The sequence below is a fragment of the Podarcis tiliguerta genome (genome assembly GCF_965153285.1).
Source record: "Podarcis tiliguerta genome assembly, chromosome: 11".
NCBI lineage: Eukaryota > Metazoa > Chordata > Lepidosauria > Squamata > Lacertidae > Podarcis > Podarcis tiliguerta.
Genome location: NC_139544.1, coordinates 299,109 through 316,852, shown reverse-complemented (window position 1 = coordinate 316,852; position 17,744 = coordinate 299,109). Strand labels below are relative to the sequence as shown.

Here is a 17,744-nt window from a genome sequence, read left to right as displayed (position 1 = left end):
TTTAGATTATGCCTCTGACACCCTTTTATTTGTTTCTGCTACCTCCTCTGTTAATTTATTTAGTGATTCTTGAAGTTTTGCAAATCCTGCATTAATAAGGTCCTCAGTTGAAGACATAACTTTTGATTTGGGTTGTACAGATGCACCTCCAGTTGGATCTGGTATAGAAGCTCTTCTTCCTGAATAAAAGGTTTTCCCAGACCTTGTAGTTTTCTCCTGCAGCTGGTCTATTTTTCCTTTCTCACTTGCCATACCACACCAACTTGTTTCAAGGTCACTCCCAGCTGAGGCTAGCTGTCAGATTTAAAGTCAAAACAGTGGAAAGTCCCCAGTCACTTGCCCAGCTGCAGCAAACTATCAGATTTTAAAGCAAAACAGTGGAAAGTTCCCAGTTACTTTCTATTTCTTTGTATCAGTCTTTGTAACAATCCTTGTGCCCACCAGGGGGATACAATAGCCCCTGGGATACAATGTCTCCCATCTTCTCCTTCTCCTTCCCAGCAACTTAGTAGCCAAATCGTCCCAGTAGAAAAGCTTAAACAGTCATGATTTTTAGCCAAATAGTCCAATTTGCAGAGCTTAAAATCTCAGAGTCTCTCTCCGCAGTCCCTCCTTTACACTGTACTTTCAATTTGACAGGTCAGAGCCAGGCGCCCGAGCGGTGTTTTCCCCAAAATCGGCTCTCTTTCCTACGCAGGCAATATAATTTTCAATCCTTCCCCCCTTTTCCCTGACACTTAGGGGGGGGAAGATCCTTTTCAGAACGTCAGATTTTGTTTCTTCAAAGACACTTTTAAAGGTTTGGCACACAAGAGTCTTTGTTTCCAGCTATATACAGAGCGGAAGGCTGACTTCCTGGTTAAACCTTACTGCTTCGGTTCTAATTAACTTGCTTTTTTACTTTATATCAATTCCAAAAGTTCCTTAATAATTTCTTTTTTTAGGTTTTGTAATCCTCCTACTCACGGGCAGTTCTTTTTGTAATCCAATTTGTCCCAAGAAGAAGTTGAGCGCTCCTCCGATCACAGCTGTTCGACGTCTCTCCGAAAAAGAAGCGATTGACTCTCAGCACCGCGTTAGCCCCCACCACACTCCGGAGCTCTTCCTGAGCCCCAGAAACGTTTTAGGGGATCGCTATTGGTGCCCGCCGAGTCCCACGGACGTAGGCTTCCTCCGCCTACGTTTTCAGGGGTTCACCGCGTCGCCGTAGCGGTAGAACCCTTTTTTTCCGGAGCTCTTCCCTCTGCTACTCAGGGGGAAGCCGCCAGGATCGATGGCGCTCAACCCGGAAGTCTTCACAAACCAGAATTCTATAATTGTACCTTTTTAAAAAGAAACACACTCACCCTTCAGTGAATTTTTTTTTTTAAAGGATTTTAAAATCAATTGTGAAAGACCGTGCTTGGGTGGATTGTTCTGCGCGGCAATACCAGGCCCCTTATTGTGGATGGAGCACAGTGGGATGGATGTTCCTGCAGAAAATATGCTTTGCCCATAGCTAAGGGTGGAAAGAGCAATGGGTTGGTAGCATTAGAAGCACCCATCTGAAATGGCAAATTCTTCCATCCAGCCATATGGAGCTATGCTCCATTCCTGAATCAGAGAAGCTGGTTATAGTTTGGTCATGGCTGTCAACTTTCAGATTTGAAAATAAGGGATCAGCAGCCTCAAAAATAAGGGATCAGCAGCCTCACCTGTCCCGGGGACAGTCTACGGGTTATCTAACAATCCGGGATAGCAGCGGGAAGCAGCACTGGAATAAGGGGATTTCCCACAAAAAAAGGGAAGGTTGACAGCTATGAGTTTGGTTTTCACGTGGCTTTGAAAAAGTGCCAATAGTCTCCAAATCAGCCCCACATGGAAAGACGGCTGCTCATGAACACTGCTTTGTGTGAGTCCCGCCAGGCAAACTGTGAGTGGGGGTGTAGCAGGGGCAGGGCCGCAGGGGTGGCTGGCCATCAATGGTCAGAGAGAATTGAGTGGAGGCAGGGCCCAGTGAAAGCAAGGAAGATTTTATTTTTCATTTGCAACAGAGGAGTGAGGAGGACCTGGAACAAGGGTGTGCAATAACTTTTAAAGATTTTGGAAATTGCCCAGTCCCTTAGTCAAAGACCACCCAAAAGTATCATACACATGTCACAGAAAAAGGCAGTCTAAAACAGAAATTAAAAAATGTGGCTTGTCTCCTGTCTGACAAAATTGGTCACCGGTGGCCTCTTTTGAGATGGTAAATACCTTAGTTCTTGAATCCAGGTAACAGGCAGTGAATGTCCTATGTGAGTGCCTGGAGGCGGTTGGAGGATGGATAATAATAATTTATTTATACCCTGCCCATCTGGCGGGGTTTCCCCACCCACTCTGGGTGGCTTCCAATAAAGATTAAAAATACAATAAAACATCAGTCATTAAAAACTTCCCTAAACAGGGCTGCCTTCAGATTTCTTCTAAAGTCAGATAGTTGTTTATCTCTTTGACATCTGATGGGAGGGCGTTCCGCAGGGTGGGTGCCACTACCGAGAAGGCCCTCTGCCTGGTTCCCTGTACCTTGGCTTCTCATAGTGAGGGAACCACCAGAGCTGGATCTCAGTGTCCAGGCAGAGCGATGGGGGTGGAGACGCTCCTTCGGGTGTACTGGGCCAAGGCTGTTTAGGGCTTTAAAGGTCAACACCAACACTTTGAATTGTGCTCGGAAACGTACTGGGAGCCAATGTAAGTCTTTCAAGACCGGTGTTATGTGGTCTCGGCAGCCTTTCCTAATCACCAGTCTGGCTGCCGCATTCTGGATTAGTTGTAGTTACCCAGGTCACTTCCAAAGGTTGCACCATGTAGAGCACATTGCAGTAGTCCTAGCGGGAGATAACTAGAGCATGCATCACTCTGGCGAGACAGTCCGTGGGCAAGTAGGGTCTCAGCCTGCATACCAGATGGACCTGGTAGACAGCTGCCCTGGACACATAATTAACCTGTGCCTCCATGGACAGCTGGGAGTCCAAAATGACTCCCAGACTGAGCATCTGGACCTTCAGGGGCACAGTTGCCCCATTCAGGACCAGGGAGTCCCCCACATCTGCCTGCCCCGTCCCCCAAGAACAGTACTTCTGTCTTGTTAGGATTCAATCTCAAGCCATTAAATCCATCCTCCAACCGCCTCCAGACACTCACACAGGACATTCACTGCCTTCACTGGTTCCAATTTGAAGGAGAGGTAGAGCTGAGTGTCATCCACATACTGATGAACACCCAGCCACAACCCCCTGATGCTCTCTCCCAGCAACTTCATATAGATGTTGAAAAGCATGGGGGAGAGGACGGAACCCTGAGGCACCCCACAAGTGAGAGCCCAGGGGTCTGAACACTCATCCCCCTCCCCACCACTTTCTGAACACAGCCCAGGAAGAAGGAGCGGAACCACTGTATAACAGTGCTCCCAGCCCCTCTAGACGGTCCAGAAGAATGTGATGGTTGATGGTATCAAAAGCCACTGAGAGATCCAAAAGAACTAGGAAACAGCTCTCACCTTTGTCCCTAGCCCGCTGGAGATCATCGAGCAGCGCTACCAAGGCAGTTTCAGTCCCATGATGAGGCCTGAATCCCGAATGGAAGGGATCCAAATGGTCCGCTTCTTTCAGGTGTGCCTGGAGTTGTTCAGCAACTACTCGCTCTATACCTTGCCCAAGAATGGAAGATTTGAGACTGGGTGATAGTTGGCCATATTGGCCAGGTCTAGAGATGTTTTTTTAAGATGCGGTTTAATGACTGCCTCTTCCAGCAGGTCTGGGAAAGCTCCCTCACATAGAATCATTGAATCATAGAGTTGGAAGAGACCACAAGGGCCATCGAGTCCAACCCCCTGCCAAGCAGGAAACACCATCAGAGCCCTCCTGACATATGGTTGTCAAGCCCCTACTTAAAGACCTCCAAAGAAGAAGAATCCACCACACTCCTTGGCAGCAAATTCCACTGTCGAACAGCTCTTACAGTGAGGAAGTTCTTCCTAATGTTTAGGTGGAATCTTCTTTCTTGTAGTTTGGATCCATTGCTCCGTGTCCGCTTCTCTGGAGCAGCAGAAAACAACCTTTCTCCCTCCTCTATGTGACATCCTTTTATATATTTGAACATGGCTATCATATCACCCCTTAACCTCCTTTTCTCCAATTTCTTGATTCCCTACTTTAGCATTCCAACCCCCTATAATGAGAAGAACATCCTTCTTTGGAGTCATTTCTAAAAGGTGTTGTAAGTCTTCATAGAATTGGTCAATTTCAGTTTCTTCAGCACCAGTAGTTGGTGCATAAACTTGGATTACTGTGATGTTAAAAGGTCTGCCTTGGATTCGTATCGAGATCATTCTATCATTTTTGAGATTGCATCCCAGTACAGCTTTCGCCACTCTTTGTTGACTATGAGGGCCACTCCATTTCTTTTATGGGATTCTTGCCCACAGTGGTAGATATGATGGTCATCCGAACTGAATTCGCCCATTCCTGTCCATTTTAGTTCACTGATGCCCAGGATGTCAATATTTATCCTTCCCATCTCATTTTTGACGACATCCAACTCACCCAGGTTCATGGTTCTTACATTCCAGGTTCCTATGCAATATTTTTCTTTACAGCATTGGACTTTCCTTTCGCTTCCAGGCATATCCACAACTGAGCGACCTTTCGGCTTTGGCCCAGCCACTTCATCAGCTCTGAATCTACTTGTACTTGTCCTCTGCCCTTCCTCAGTAGCATGTTGGACGCCTTCCGACCTGAGGGGCTCATCTTCCAGCGTCATAACTTTTATATGCCTGTTGTCTTTGTCCATGGAGTTTTCTTGGCAGGGATACTGGAGTGGCTTGCCGGTTCCTGCTCCAGGTGGATCACATTTGGTCAAAACTCTCCACTATGACCTGTCCATCTTGGGTGCCCTGCATGGCATAGTTCATAGCTTTTCTGAGTTATTCAAGCCCCTTCGCTACAGCAAGGCACTGATCCATGAAGGGGATTAAATAAAAAAACCTTTTAATGAGGGTGAAAGAGGAGAGTGCAAAATATGGTCTGAAGCTCAACATCAAAAAACGAAGATCATGGCCACTGGGCCCATCACCTCCTGGCAAATAGAAGGGGAAGAAATGGAGGTAGTGAGAGATTTTACTTTCTTGGGCTCTATGATCACTGCAGATGGTGACAGCAGTCACGAAATTAAAAGACGCCTGCTTCTTGGGAGGAAAGCAATGACAAACGTAGACAGCATCTTAAAAAGCTGAGACATCAGCTTGCCAACAAAAGTCCATATAGTTAAAGCTATAGTTTTCCCAGCAGTGATGTATGGAAGTGAGAGCTGGACCATAAAGAAGGCTGATCGCCGAAGAATTGATGCTTTTGAATTATGGTGCTGGAGGAGACTCTTGAGAGTCCCATGGACTGCAAGAAGATCAAACGTATCCATTCTGAAGGAAATCAGCCCTGAGTGCTCACTGGAAGGACAGATTGTGAAGCTGAGGCTCCAATACTTTGGCCACCTCATGAGAAGAGAAGACTCCCTGGGAAAGACCCTGATGTTGGGAAAGATGGAGGGCACAAGGAGAAGGGGACGACAAGAGGACGAGATGGTTGGATAGTGTTCTTGAAGCTACCAGCATGAGTTTGACCAAACTGCAGGAGGCAGTGGAAGACAGGAGTGCCTGGCGTGCTCTGGTCCATGGGGTCACGAAGAGTCGGACACGACTAAACGACTAAACAACAACAACAACATTGATGGTAAAAACAAAATCCTTGCGATGGTCCATGAATCCACTAGGTGGCACTTCATAGTGAACATTTCTACATTATGAATCACACCAACTTTTTGTTTATCCCCATTTGTCATTCCAAGTCATTTTGTTCATCCCGGCATCTGCAACCACACACAGACTTTCTTGGTGGAATGTGCAGGATTAGGCTGTGAAATTGTTCCTGGTTAAAAAAAATATCCATGCTATGAGTGTTATGGGAGTTTCTCACTGGAAATAATTTGAAAATGTATTTTTATCATTTTTTTTACTGTCCTAGGTGGACCAGCAATCTAAGTAATTTAAAGCCAGGTGGTTAATTTTTTTCTGTAGTAAAACAAATGTGTGCTGTTTTGTTTGTTCTTTGACTCCCACACAGTTAGCTGTAGTCTAATTTATCTTAACTGGCCCACAGCACAACCCTATACATGCCTACTTCACTACAGGGTTTAGGATTGCTATCTCAGTATTTTGTCTAGAAGTGCAAAGGAATTAAACTTTTGTATATGCTGTAAATCTGTATTCTTTGAGCATCAGAGCCGCTGCGCAAATCGAAAAGTCAATGGATGAATGCTATACTTCAATATACTAGGTCCCATTGTGACCTGGATAGAATGGGAGGTGGGGTAGTAAAATATAAGGGTGAACGGATGCAAAAAAGATATCATCCTGGAGTCGTTTTTATTTCCTCCGTGCTGTGTAAAATACATGTTTAAATTGCATGGCGGCTTAGGCTTTCCCTCCTGTACTGTGCTAGACTGAGTGCATAACTTGCTCACATGCCTGGATTTGTTTTCACAACCTGTGATTAATTTGTATTTATTTGTCTGTTAAATCCCCACCCTGGGCAGTTGCTCTTCCCCCACCCCCAGGCACAGAGGCGCAGTCTTTGCACCCCACGGGCGCTGCTTCGTGCTATCGGCGTTTTGCGTTTCGCACGCGCTGCTGCTGCTGCTAAATGTCCAGCCGTCCTTCCCGAACTCCGTCCCGAGGAGCCCCACATCCCGCCGCCCAATATTTCCCTTGGTTTGAAACCCGAATCTGTTCAGTGAGCGACCATCTCGAGCTTTTCCCCGCAGGCGCCGAGACTGAAGGGCGGCGAACGGAAGGCTTTGCAAAAGAGCGGCTTGTGCAAGCGGCGGACACGTTCTTGCAACGGCAGCTCGGCTGACAAGGGCGGCTCGGTCGTTTTTGCACCTTATGATGCAAGACAGTCCCAAACTGCGCCGCCGCCCCGGTCCTCGGGGAAGGCAGGATGAGCGCTCACGCACGTGGAGGGAGATCTCCCAAGCGGGACCGACTTCTGAAATGCTTTCTCAGAAGGAAACAGATTCCTCCCGAAACGAAAGAAACGTGATCGGTGTCACTTAGAAGCCGTTAAAAAAAGAGTACTGTAATAATATCATAAAATGGCGTAACGTTTTAACAAGCAGAGCAGGTCTGGAGTCCGGTCAGCGGCCGGCCCTGTGGCAGGACACAGCCCATGAGGTGGGAAACGGCAGGGAAGAAAGGTATGAAGACGACGCACCCCTCAAAATGGAAAGCCAGCCCCTCAGGGGAAATGGTTCGGCTTCGTCCTCTCCCTGATGAGCTAGACTTCTTTTTAACTTGCAGTGATGTTTTGATCCAGGCTAAGCCACATTCCCAAATGGGACGCCCCCTCCCGCCCGAGCGGGGGCCCCGGCTGCCTCCCGCCGCGGCAGAGGCGTCGCCGGCCCCTCCCTGCCCGTCGCCTGCGGGTTTCAAGGAGGAAGAGCGAAAAGGCGGAAGTTTCTTCTGCCCCGACGTGCCTGCCCCTGAGGAGGCGCCGGAGCGGGGCTCGAGGAAGAGGCTTCCTCCTCGGCGGAGCGGGACCCCGCGGGGCGATCGCGGCCCGGCCCCTCGGCATGGCCACTCTGCCCAGCTCGGACAGGAGAGCCTTTGCTCTGAAAATCAACAGGTAAGGGCACCTGGGGGCATTTCCCAAGAGCGGCTCTTGACTGGCCTCGCTGGCCGGGGAAGCTCCGGGAGAGACGCGCCCGGAGAGCCGATCTGCCGCTTGCCCCATCTGCCCACCGCCCGGGACTCCGCCGCAGAGCCGCGGTCCGCGGGGCGTTAAGGAGAGGCGAAGCAGAGCGCGGCGCGCACACGCACGCACGCGCCGAAGGAATTTGCTTTTTGGCGGGGGGAGTTGGAATCAGTCTCCCTCATTCCAGACTTGTTTGCGCTTGGCATTGGGTTAGAAATCTAGATGCAGCTTGTTGTTTGGTCGATTCTGAAGGAGAAAGCCTCACCTCCTGGGGAAAAAACCCTGATCATATTATTATTTGCACAGAGAGGTGGTAATAAGTTGATAGAAGGTTTTTATAGCTCTGAGAAATAGGAAGTGTAAAAAACTTAGTCAGAACTTGTTCTCAGCATGGTTCTAAACTGCAGTGAATATATGTTTGTAATTGACTAAAGTTTTCCCTTTCCTTCCCAAGGCTTTAAGGTTGCAAAAACTTATTATGGAGTAGTGCAATATACTTCACTGGGATTCTCAGGTGACCACTCTGTAAAAGATTATTCTCAGTTGCAGCCAGACTCTAATCCACAAAACTGGCATACTTCCATTAAAAAAAATCCTGGTGAAAATGCTGGGATTATGCCAATTGAGTGCAATTAAGGCTGTAAGTAACTTGTGGCTTGCTGTCGATTGAATGTTTCACCTTTTCCATACACCTTTAATAACTGTACAAGCAGAAATTCCACAGGCACTACTTTCCTAGGCATAGAAATACAGTAATGGGCAGACTCACCTGTTGAATATATGGCTCACACAGACTTTAACCAACTCTTGACCTGTTAAGGCCCAGGAAATGGCTTGGGGGGGGGGAGTTCTTTGAAACTCGGCTCAGTTTAGCTCCCCTGCCCCCACCCTGCCATGTTTTGGTATCTAATAATACAACCCTAATCCTATTAATCCCAGTAGAGCTAACTTTCAGGCAAGGCAAATTTTCCTACTAGAAATAAGTATGGAATTAAATTTACTTTTTGTGGATGCATACTTTGATCACTTACTATATTTCCTACTGTCCATTTCAATAATCTTGTTTGTGGATGAACTAATATAACATTTCATTAAATCCTTTATGTTCCTTTACGTGACTAACTGCCTAGTGAAATCAGAGACGTGGAGAGCTTCCTTCAGTTCTTTTATTTAAATCAACAGAAATACATGGCGACCACGGAATATGCTCCCTCAATCTTGAGCTGCTGCTCTGGCAGTTACTTCCTAGCTTCCACACCCCTCCTGCCGTCTACGGTGGCCAGCAGTTAAATCTTTCTGTCCAGATACAGAAAGGGAGAGCCTAGTTCTAGGAGGAGGAAGGGGCTCTCTCAGGCTTTCAAGTGGCTGTACTGTTTCTACTACTTCTGACTCCTCTCTCTGTTCAGGACTAGTGCATCTCCTAGCTTGCTCCTGTTCCTCACCCGACCTTATTTCCCAGCTCTTTGCTTCTTCTTCTGAGGTGTGCCACCACCACGAACCTGGGCCCATGCTATCTTCATCTGTCTCCTGCCTGGAAGCCTCCAGGGATGGCAGTCTCCACCACTCCTTCTCATCTGCCCAGTCCCTGACACAACAAGATGGAAGGCTTTTGTTCTTTAAAATAAAACTGCAGATAAAAATGTTAAAGTTTTTCCCCAGTCTGAAGCATTTCACACCTTTTGATGCTTTTCTATGTGTAGTCAAATTCAGTAAGTTGAAGGATAGAACAACCAGGAAATTCTGCAGTTGTGCAATTGCAAAAATGTCTTTGTAGTGTGGCAGTTGAGTAAAAGGCACTGCAGAAAATGTAAGTGATTGTAGAAACTCAACTGCTGGGACTTTTCAGATGCTTCAGTGCTCTCCCTCTAGCATGTCCAGGTATATGTTTAGCTAAACAAATCTAATTCCAGTTGCTAGGATAAATGAAAGGAGATGACTATTATGGGGCATCTTACTGGTCACAGGTATAGAATAAAGGTGGGACGAGATGCACTTTTGTCTACTCCAGTAATGCAATTAATATTTTCATACTCTTTTGTCAAAAGTGTAGTGTAGTGGTTAAGATCGATAGACTCGTAATCTGGTGAACCGGGTTTGATTCCCCGCTCCTCCACATGCAGCTGCTGGGTGACCTTAGGCCAGTCACACTTCTCTGAAGTCTCTCAGCCTCACTCACCTCACAGAGTGTTTGTTGTGGGGGAGGAAGGGAAAGGAGATTGTTAGCCGTTTTGAGCCTCCTTAGGGTAGTGATAAAGCAAGATATCAAATCCAAACTCTTCTTCTCCAATAATCACTGCCATCAGACTGAAGAATTCCAGGTTGTACTACAAGGTTATCCTGCTTTTTGTACCAGAATCATGCACATTCTGTGTTTATAAAATAAGGAATCATGGGGAGCAGAACACAGATAAATGTTTTAAGAATGAATGGCACATGCAGATTTTATTTGTGAGTTTTCATGATCTTATCAGATCTCATGAATAATGAGATCACAGTGTATAAATAGCAACTGTTCTTCAATATGTGATGAAAGTTACCGGTCAAGATAAAGACAAATTAATCTTGTTAAAGACACCACTGCTCTATAGTTGAGCCCATTTTAGTTTTCCGTTTTACAATTCATGTTCTTTTTTTTTTTTAATAATTTTTATTAATTTTCCAGTATAAATTTATACAAAATTAAACATCCAATTCTCACCAACGTCTTCTTTTGGACTTCCATCAACATGTCTGATAATTCTCCGTGTTATCACTTTCTCCACATTTCTTAATTTAATATTGCACTATATAATTATTTGCCTTATCATATTATTTAATCAATATTTCTACCATAAGGTAAAGGTACCCCTGCCCGTACGGGCCAGTCTTGACAGACTCTAGGGTTGTGCACCCATCTCACTCAAAGAGGCCAAGGGCCAGCGCTGTCCGAAGACACTTCCGGGTCACGTGGCCAGCGTGACATCGCTGCTCTGGCGAGCCAGAGCCGCACACGGAAACGCCGTTTACCTTCCCGCTAGTAAGCGGTCCCTATTTATCTACTTGCACCCAGGGGTGCTTTTGAACTGCTAGGTTGGCAGTTCTCACAAAGCTTCCTAAAAACTTACAAACATTATCTGTTTATCACAAATATTTTTGATATATTCTGTAAATTTATTCCAGTCCTCAGTGAATCTCTGGTCTCGTCGGTTCCGGATCCTCCGTGTTAACTTGTCCAGTTCTGCGTAATCCATTAGTTTCATTCTCCATTCTTCAATCGTAGGCACTTCTTCTTGTTTCCACTTCTGGGCCAACAAAATTCTAGCTGCTGTTACTGCATATAAGAATACTTTCCAATCCTTTTTTTAAAATTTCATAACCTAGTATTCCTAATAGAAATGTTTCTGTTTTTTTAACAAATGTATATTTCAACATTTTCTTTATCTCATTATATATCGTTTCCCAAAAACATTTCACTTTTTTACACTCCCACCACATATGATAAAATGTTCCTTCTTTTTCCTTACATTTCCAACATTTATTGCTTACCTTATACATCTTACCTAATTTTACTGGTGTTACATACCATCTATATATCATTTTCATAACATTTTCCTTTATTGTAGTACATGCAGTAAACTTCGTCCCTTCCTTCCACAGTTTTATCCAACCATCAAATTGAATATTACAGTGGTGCCTCGCAAGACGAAAAGAATCCGTTCCGCGAGTCTCTTCGTCTTGCGGTTTTCTCGTCTTGCGAGGCAAGCCCATTAGCGGCTTAGCAGATTAGCACTATTAGCTGTTTAGCGGCTATTAGCGGCTATTAAAGCCTTAAGGGATTAGCGGAGTAGCTGCTAAAAGGCTGTTAGCGGCTTAGCGGGCTTAGTGGATCAGCTGATAAGCGGCTTAGCGATCAGCTGTTAAGTGGCTTAGCGATCAGCTGTTAAGCGGCTTAGCGATCAGCTGTTAAGCGGCTTAGCGGCTTGGGAAAAGGGGGGGGAGGGAAAAAACCCCCGCAGGAACTTGCAAGACATTTTCGTCTTGCGAAGCAAGCCCATAGCAAATTCGTTTTGCAAAGCACCTCCAAAACGGAAAACCCTTTCGTCTAGCGGGTTTTCCGTCTTGCGAGGCATTCGTCTTGCGGGGCACCACTGTATATCCAAAGTCTTTGGCCCACTGGATCATAACCGATTTAACCTCTTCATCGTTTGTATACCACTCTAATAATAATTTGTACATTTTGGATAGAATTTTCACTTCATTATCCAATATTTCCTGTTGAAACCTAGATTCCTTCTCAGAAAAACCTCTTTCTAATACTTCTTTTTTAAACATTTCATTAATCTGAAAGTAATGCAGCCAATCTTTACATATTCTTTTACTTCTTCATATGGTTTCAATTTCCATTTATTCCCATCTTTATTTATTAAATTCCCATATGTTATCCACCTCCCCGTCATATTGATCTTCTTAACACTCATCACCTCCAACGGAGTTAACCAATGTGGAATTTTAGGCTCCAGTAGGTTTTTATACCTACCCCATACTTCAATCAGAGATCCTTGAATGATGTGATTTTCAAAACCTTTGTACACTCGTTTTTTATCATACCATAAATATGCGTGCCAACCGAATCTATTATCATATCCTTCCAAATCTAACAATTCTGTATTTTCTAACTTCATCCATTCTTTCAACCAACAGAGGCATGATGCTTCGTAGTATAATCTCAAGTCTGGCAGGGCGAAGCCTCCTCTATCTTTTGCATCTGTTAACAACTTAAATTTTATTCTTGGCTTCTTACCCTGCCAGATATACCTTGAAATTATTCTTTGCCATTCTTTAAATATTGTCACCCATTTGATTATTGGAATTGTTTGAAACAAAAACATTTTCAGTAACCCACTCATCTTTATCTCTGCAATTCTTCCCCAAAATGATAACTCCATTCTCCCCCACACCTCCAGATCTCGCTTAATTTTATTCCATATTGGTACATAATTATTTTGAAATAGATCAATACTCCTAGGAGTCAACATAATCCCTAAATATTTCACTTTCTTAACCACCTCAATCTCTATCTGTTGCTGTATTCTTTCAGTTGTTTCTTGATCTATATTTTTCACAATTATTTTGGTTTTTTTCTTATTTAATTTAAAATCGGCCACCCATCCAAACTGTTCTATTTCTTCTAACACCTCTTTAACACTCTTTATGGGATCTTCCTAACCAAGTCATCAGCAAATGCCTTTACCTTATATTCATTACGACCATGAATATACGACACCTTTTATTTGTTCATTATTTCTTAGTGATCTTAGGAAAACCTCTAGGACCGATATGAATAACAACGGTGACAAAGGACACCCTTGTCTTGTACCCTTAGTTATAGCAATATTTTCCGTTGTTACATTATTAACAATTAGTTTTGCTCTTTGCTTAGAATATATTGCCTTTATACCGTTTAGGAAAGATTGGCCCATATCCATAACTTCTAAATTCTTTAACATAAATTCCCAAGAAATATTGTCAAAGGCCTTCTCAGCATCTACAAAAATCAACATTGCCTGCTTATCCTTCCTGTTGGTCAGATATTCCATTATATTTATTACATTTCTTATATTATCTTTCATCTGCCTACCAGGAAGGAAACCTGCTTGATCCTTATGTATCATTTCCTTTAACATCCTTTTCATCCTATTTGCTAAAATATTTGCAAACATTTTGTAATCATTATTTAGCAACGAGATCGGCCTGTAATTTTTAACCTGAGTCAAATCAGATCTTGTTTTGGAATAAAAGTGATATAGGCTTCTTTCCAAGTTTCTGGAATTTCTTCCTTTTTTAAGATATTGTTCATCACTTCCTTTAACGGTACAAGTAGGGTATGTTTCATTTCTTTGTAATATCTTGCACTAAATCCATCCGGTCCAGGTGTCTTCCCGCTTTTCAATTCTTTTATTGCAGTGCATTTCATGTTCTTAGGGACTTCTGATCACCTGTGATTATTCCTCAGGAGACTCATATTTCTGGTTATTATCTAGTAAAATGTGTTTCACTGTACATGCAAGATTAAATTGTCTTAATTATTTTGAACTGTTTTTAACTGACAACTTATTTGTGGTCAAAGTCAGGTCTCTTTGTTGGATGTGCCTGAGAGGAGAGGAGTGAGGGAAAGCAGGGGGCCCCAATCCCAGTGGTTCAAGGTAGGGGGAGGTAAGGCATGGGGGGGCCGAGTAGGGGGCACACAACACAGGCAGTTGGTGACTGTGCCGTGTGCCAGCCCCTCCTCCAACCCGGGGAATTGCAGTTGTCCTATCGGCCAGCCCTCGGGTTTGTGGCTGCTGTTGCTGAATGCCAGGTCCTTGGCTCAGTCAGGGAGACCACTTGCGCTCTTGACCCTTGCCCCTCTTGGTTGATAAAAACCAGCAGGGAGGGGACAGCTGTCTGGGCCAGGGAGATGGTTAATGCCTCTTTACGAGAGGGGGTGGTCCCTGCCTGCTTGAAGGAGGCAGTGGTAAAACCACTTCTCAAGAGACACTCCCTGGATTCAGAAAATCTTGCAAGCTACTGGCCAGTTGCTAGTCTCCCTTTCCTGAGCAAGGTTCTAGAGTGGGTGGTTGCAGACCAGATCCAGGCACTCTTGGAGCAAACTGATTTTCTAGATCCATTTCAATCAGGGTTTAGTCCCGGTTTTGGCACAGAAGCTGCTTTGGTCACCCTGTATGATGCCCTCTGTTGGGAGAGAGACTGGAGAAATGTGTCCCTGTTACTTCTCTGCGACCTTTCAGTGGCTTTTGATACCCTCAACCATGGTATCCAAATTAGGGGTGGGTGACACCACTTTGCGGTGGTTGCAGTCCTCCTTGGATGGGTGTTGCTTGGGGAGTATTTTTCAGCCCCGTGGAAGCTTCGATGTGGGGCTCAATTCTCTCCCCTGTCCTGTTTACATGAAACTGCTAAGTGGGGTTATCTTGGAGGTTTGGAGTATGTTTGTCAGCAATATGCTGATGACACACAGCTCTACTTCTCCTTTGCAGGTGAGACAGTGGAAGTGCTGGGCCATTGTCTTGTCTTGATAATGGACTGGATGAGAGCCAACAAAGTGAAGCTCAATTCAGATAAGACGAAGGCACTGTTAGTGGGTGGTTCCCTAGACCAGATGGCTGGGAGGTTGCCTGCTCTTGATGGGCTTACACTTCCTCTGAAGGAGCAGGTTCATAGCTTGGGGGTGCTCCTGGATCCTTTGCTGTCACTTGAGGCTCAGGTGGCATCGGTGGCCCAGAGTGCCTTCCTTCAGCTTTGGCTGGTGGCCCAGCTATGCCCCTATCTGAACAGGGATAGCCTAACTACTGTTGTCCATGCCCTGGTAACCTCAAGATTAAATTACTGCAACATTATATGTTGGGCTGCCTCTGAAGATGGTTCAGAAACTTCAGTTAGTGCAGAACTCAGCAGCTCACTGGGACAAGACCATTTGAACGTATTACACCAAGTCTGGTCCGACTGCACTGGCTGCCAATTAGTTTCTGGGCCCAATTCAAAGTGCTGGTTTTGAGGTATAAAGCCTTAAACAGCTCAGGACCGCCTGTCTCCATATGAACCTACCTGGACCCTGAGATCATCCTCTGAGGCCCTTCTTCATGTGCCACCTCCTTGAGAGGTCCAGAGGGTGGCAACACAAGAACGGGCTTTCTCTGTAGAGGCTCCTTGTTTGTGGAAGGCTCTCCCCAGGGACGATTGCTAGGCGCCTTCATTATACACCTTTAGGTGCCAGGCAAAAACGTTCCTTTTTAACCAGGCCTTTGGCTGATAAACATCTAGGTAAAGGTTAAGGTACCCCTGACCGTTAGGTCCAGTCGCGGACGACTCTGGGGTTACGTGCTCATCTCGCTCTATAGGCCGAGGGAGCCGGTGTTTGTCTGCAGACAGCTTCCGGGTCATGTGGCCAGCATGACTAAGCCGCTTCTGACGAACCAGAGCAGTGCACAGAAATGCCGTTTACCTTCCCACCGTAGTGGTACCTATTTATCTGCTTGCATTTTGATGTCTTTTCGAACTGCTAGGTGGGCAGGAGCTGGGACCGAACAATGGGAGCTCACCCCGTCACAGGGATTCGAACCGCCGACCTTCTGATCAGCAAGCCCTAGGCTCTGTGGTTTAGACCACAATACCCCTTTAAAGTGTGGGAGGGGGAAGTTATTGGGGTTTTAAAATCATATATTTTGTGCTTTTATATTACATTTTTATGTTGTGAACTGCATCTGGTTGAATGGCTACCAGGTGGCAAGCAAAACAGAGCCACCTTAAAATTAGGTTGTGGCTTCTACATGTTTGAAGGATTCCCTAGGTATATAGAAGCGTGTAAGTTTGTCCGTTAAAAGAAAAACATTTTCTTAAAATGGCAGACAAGGAGCTGTGAGCTTCCAGGACATCTACAATATGTTGAGGTGTTGTTGGGGGAAGAGGTGGGGTAAGGAAAGAGAAGGAGGTTGTGCTGCTCAGGCCTGTAAGCCCTATAGCAAACGTCCTAGAGGTAGAGGGTTATGTTTGGTGGGGAATCTTTCAGAGAAGGGGAGGAGGAAATGGCACCTTTTCTGTTTCACAGTATCCAGATCCACACCCACCTGCCACTATTCAGAATTACATAGTTATAAAATACTGAGATCTTGAGTTGGCAGCCAGTCCAGCCAACCTCCTAGTAGATTTTGTTTTGTATAGGATTTCTTGAGTCTACTGATACGTTCAGGGACACCCTTCTATTATGTGATACCATCACAGCTCACTTAACTGTGGCTCCCTGATTTCTTGACAAAACCATACAATTTTGAACAGTAAGGGTTTTTTGAACAGCTTTGTGGTCACTGCCAGCATTTCCTGTGTGCTGTCTTCCACAAGTGTGTGTCATGAGGGATGCGACTTGTGCGCACCAGGGACCCTGGTGGATTGTTGTGACACAGCAACTTCCTATTTCTGAGTTTCCAGTTTTGAACAATATTTGCATGACTGGCAAAACATTGTACCAAATATTCATCCTGCTGTTATGGTGCTGGCAGTAATAATCTACACAATTTTGAGATGTCTGCTACTTTTGTTATCTTGCCTCATGTCTTGCCTTGGTAATGGACTGGATGAGAGTCAATAAACTGAAGCTCAATCCAGATAAGACAGAGGCACTGTTAGTGGGTGGTTCCCTAGACCAGATGGCTGGGAGATTACACTCCCTTTGAAGGAGCAGGTTCGTAGCTTGGGGGGGGGGGGATCTTGCATCCACTACTATCACTTGAGGCCGAGGTGGCCTCAGTGGTGTGGAGTGCCTTCTGCCAGCTTTGGCTGGTGGCTCATCTGCCCCTGTCTGGACAGGGGAAGCCTGACTTCTGTGGCCTATGCTCTGGTAAGACTTCTGAATATGGCTCAGAAACTTCAGCTGGTGCAAAATTCAATGGCCAGCTTGCTCACCAGAGCAAGACGATTTGAGCATTTAACACCAATCCTGGCACAACTGGACTGTCTGCTGATTAGGTTCTGGGCCCAATTCAAAGTGCTGGTGTCGACCTATAAAGCCTTGCACGGATCAAGACCTCAATGCCTTAAGGATCACCTTTCCCCTTACGAACCGACCTGGACCCTGCGCTTGTCATCTGACACCCTTCTCTATGTTCCCCTTTCCAGAGAGGTTTGGAGGGTGGCAACAAGAGAACGGGCCTTTTCTATGGTGGCTCCAGCAAAAACATTCCTCTGAATAACTACCAAAGGAACTTCCTGCTACGAATCTGTTGCTTCCTCTTTGCAGTCAGTAGATTCACACACACACACAAACACACACACACACACATATGGTTTTAAATATTTATGTAAGATACAGAATGAATGGTACATACTTCTGAATAAATAAAGATTGCTCAGAGTCTTTTAAATCATACTTGATGTAGTATTGTAATCATTTTCTTTCCACCATGGTCTTAGGAATCAACTCTCACCAGCCTCAGCCACCTTGGCCATGGT

At 45.3% G+C, this 17,744-nt stretch overlaps 1 protein-coding gene across 1 annotated transcript in view; it reads left to right on the top strand.

Moving 5' to 3' along the window:
- Window positions 1–7,931: 7,931 nt before the first annotated feature.
- The window catches only part of DOCK8 (dedicator of cytokinesis 8), a gene marked incomplete at its 3' end in the record, with an annotated part of 126,172 nt that continues 116,359 nt past the window's right edge, over window positions 7,932–17,744 (top strand). Inside the window, exon 1 of the mRNA XM_083404612.1 lies at window positions 7,932–9,404. The remainder of the gene's footprint in view (window positions 9,405–17,744) is intronic.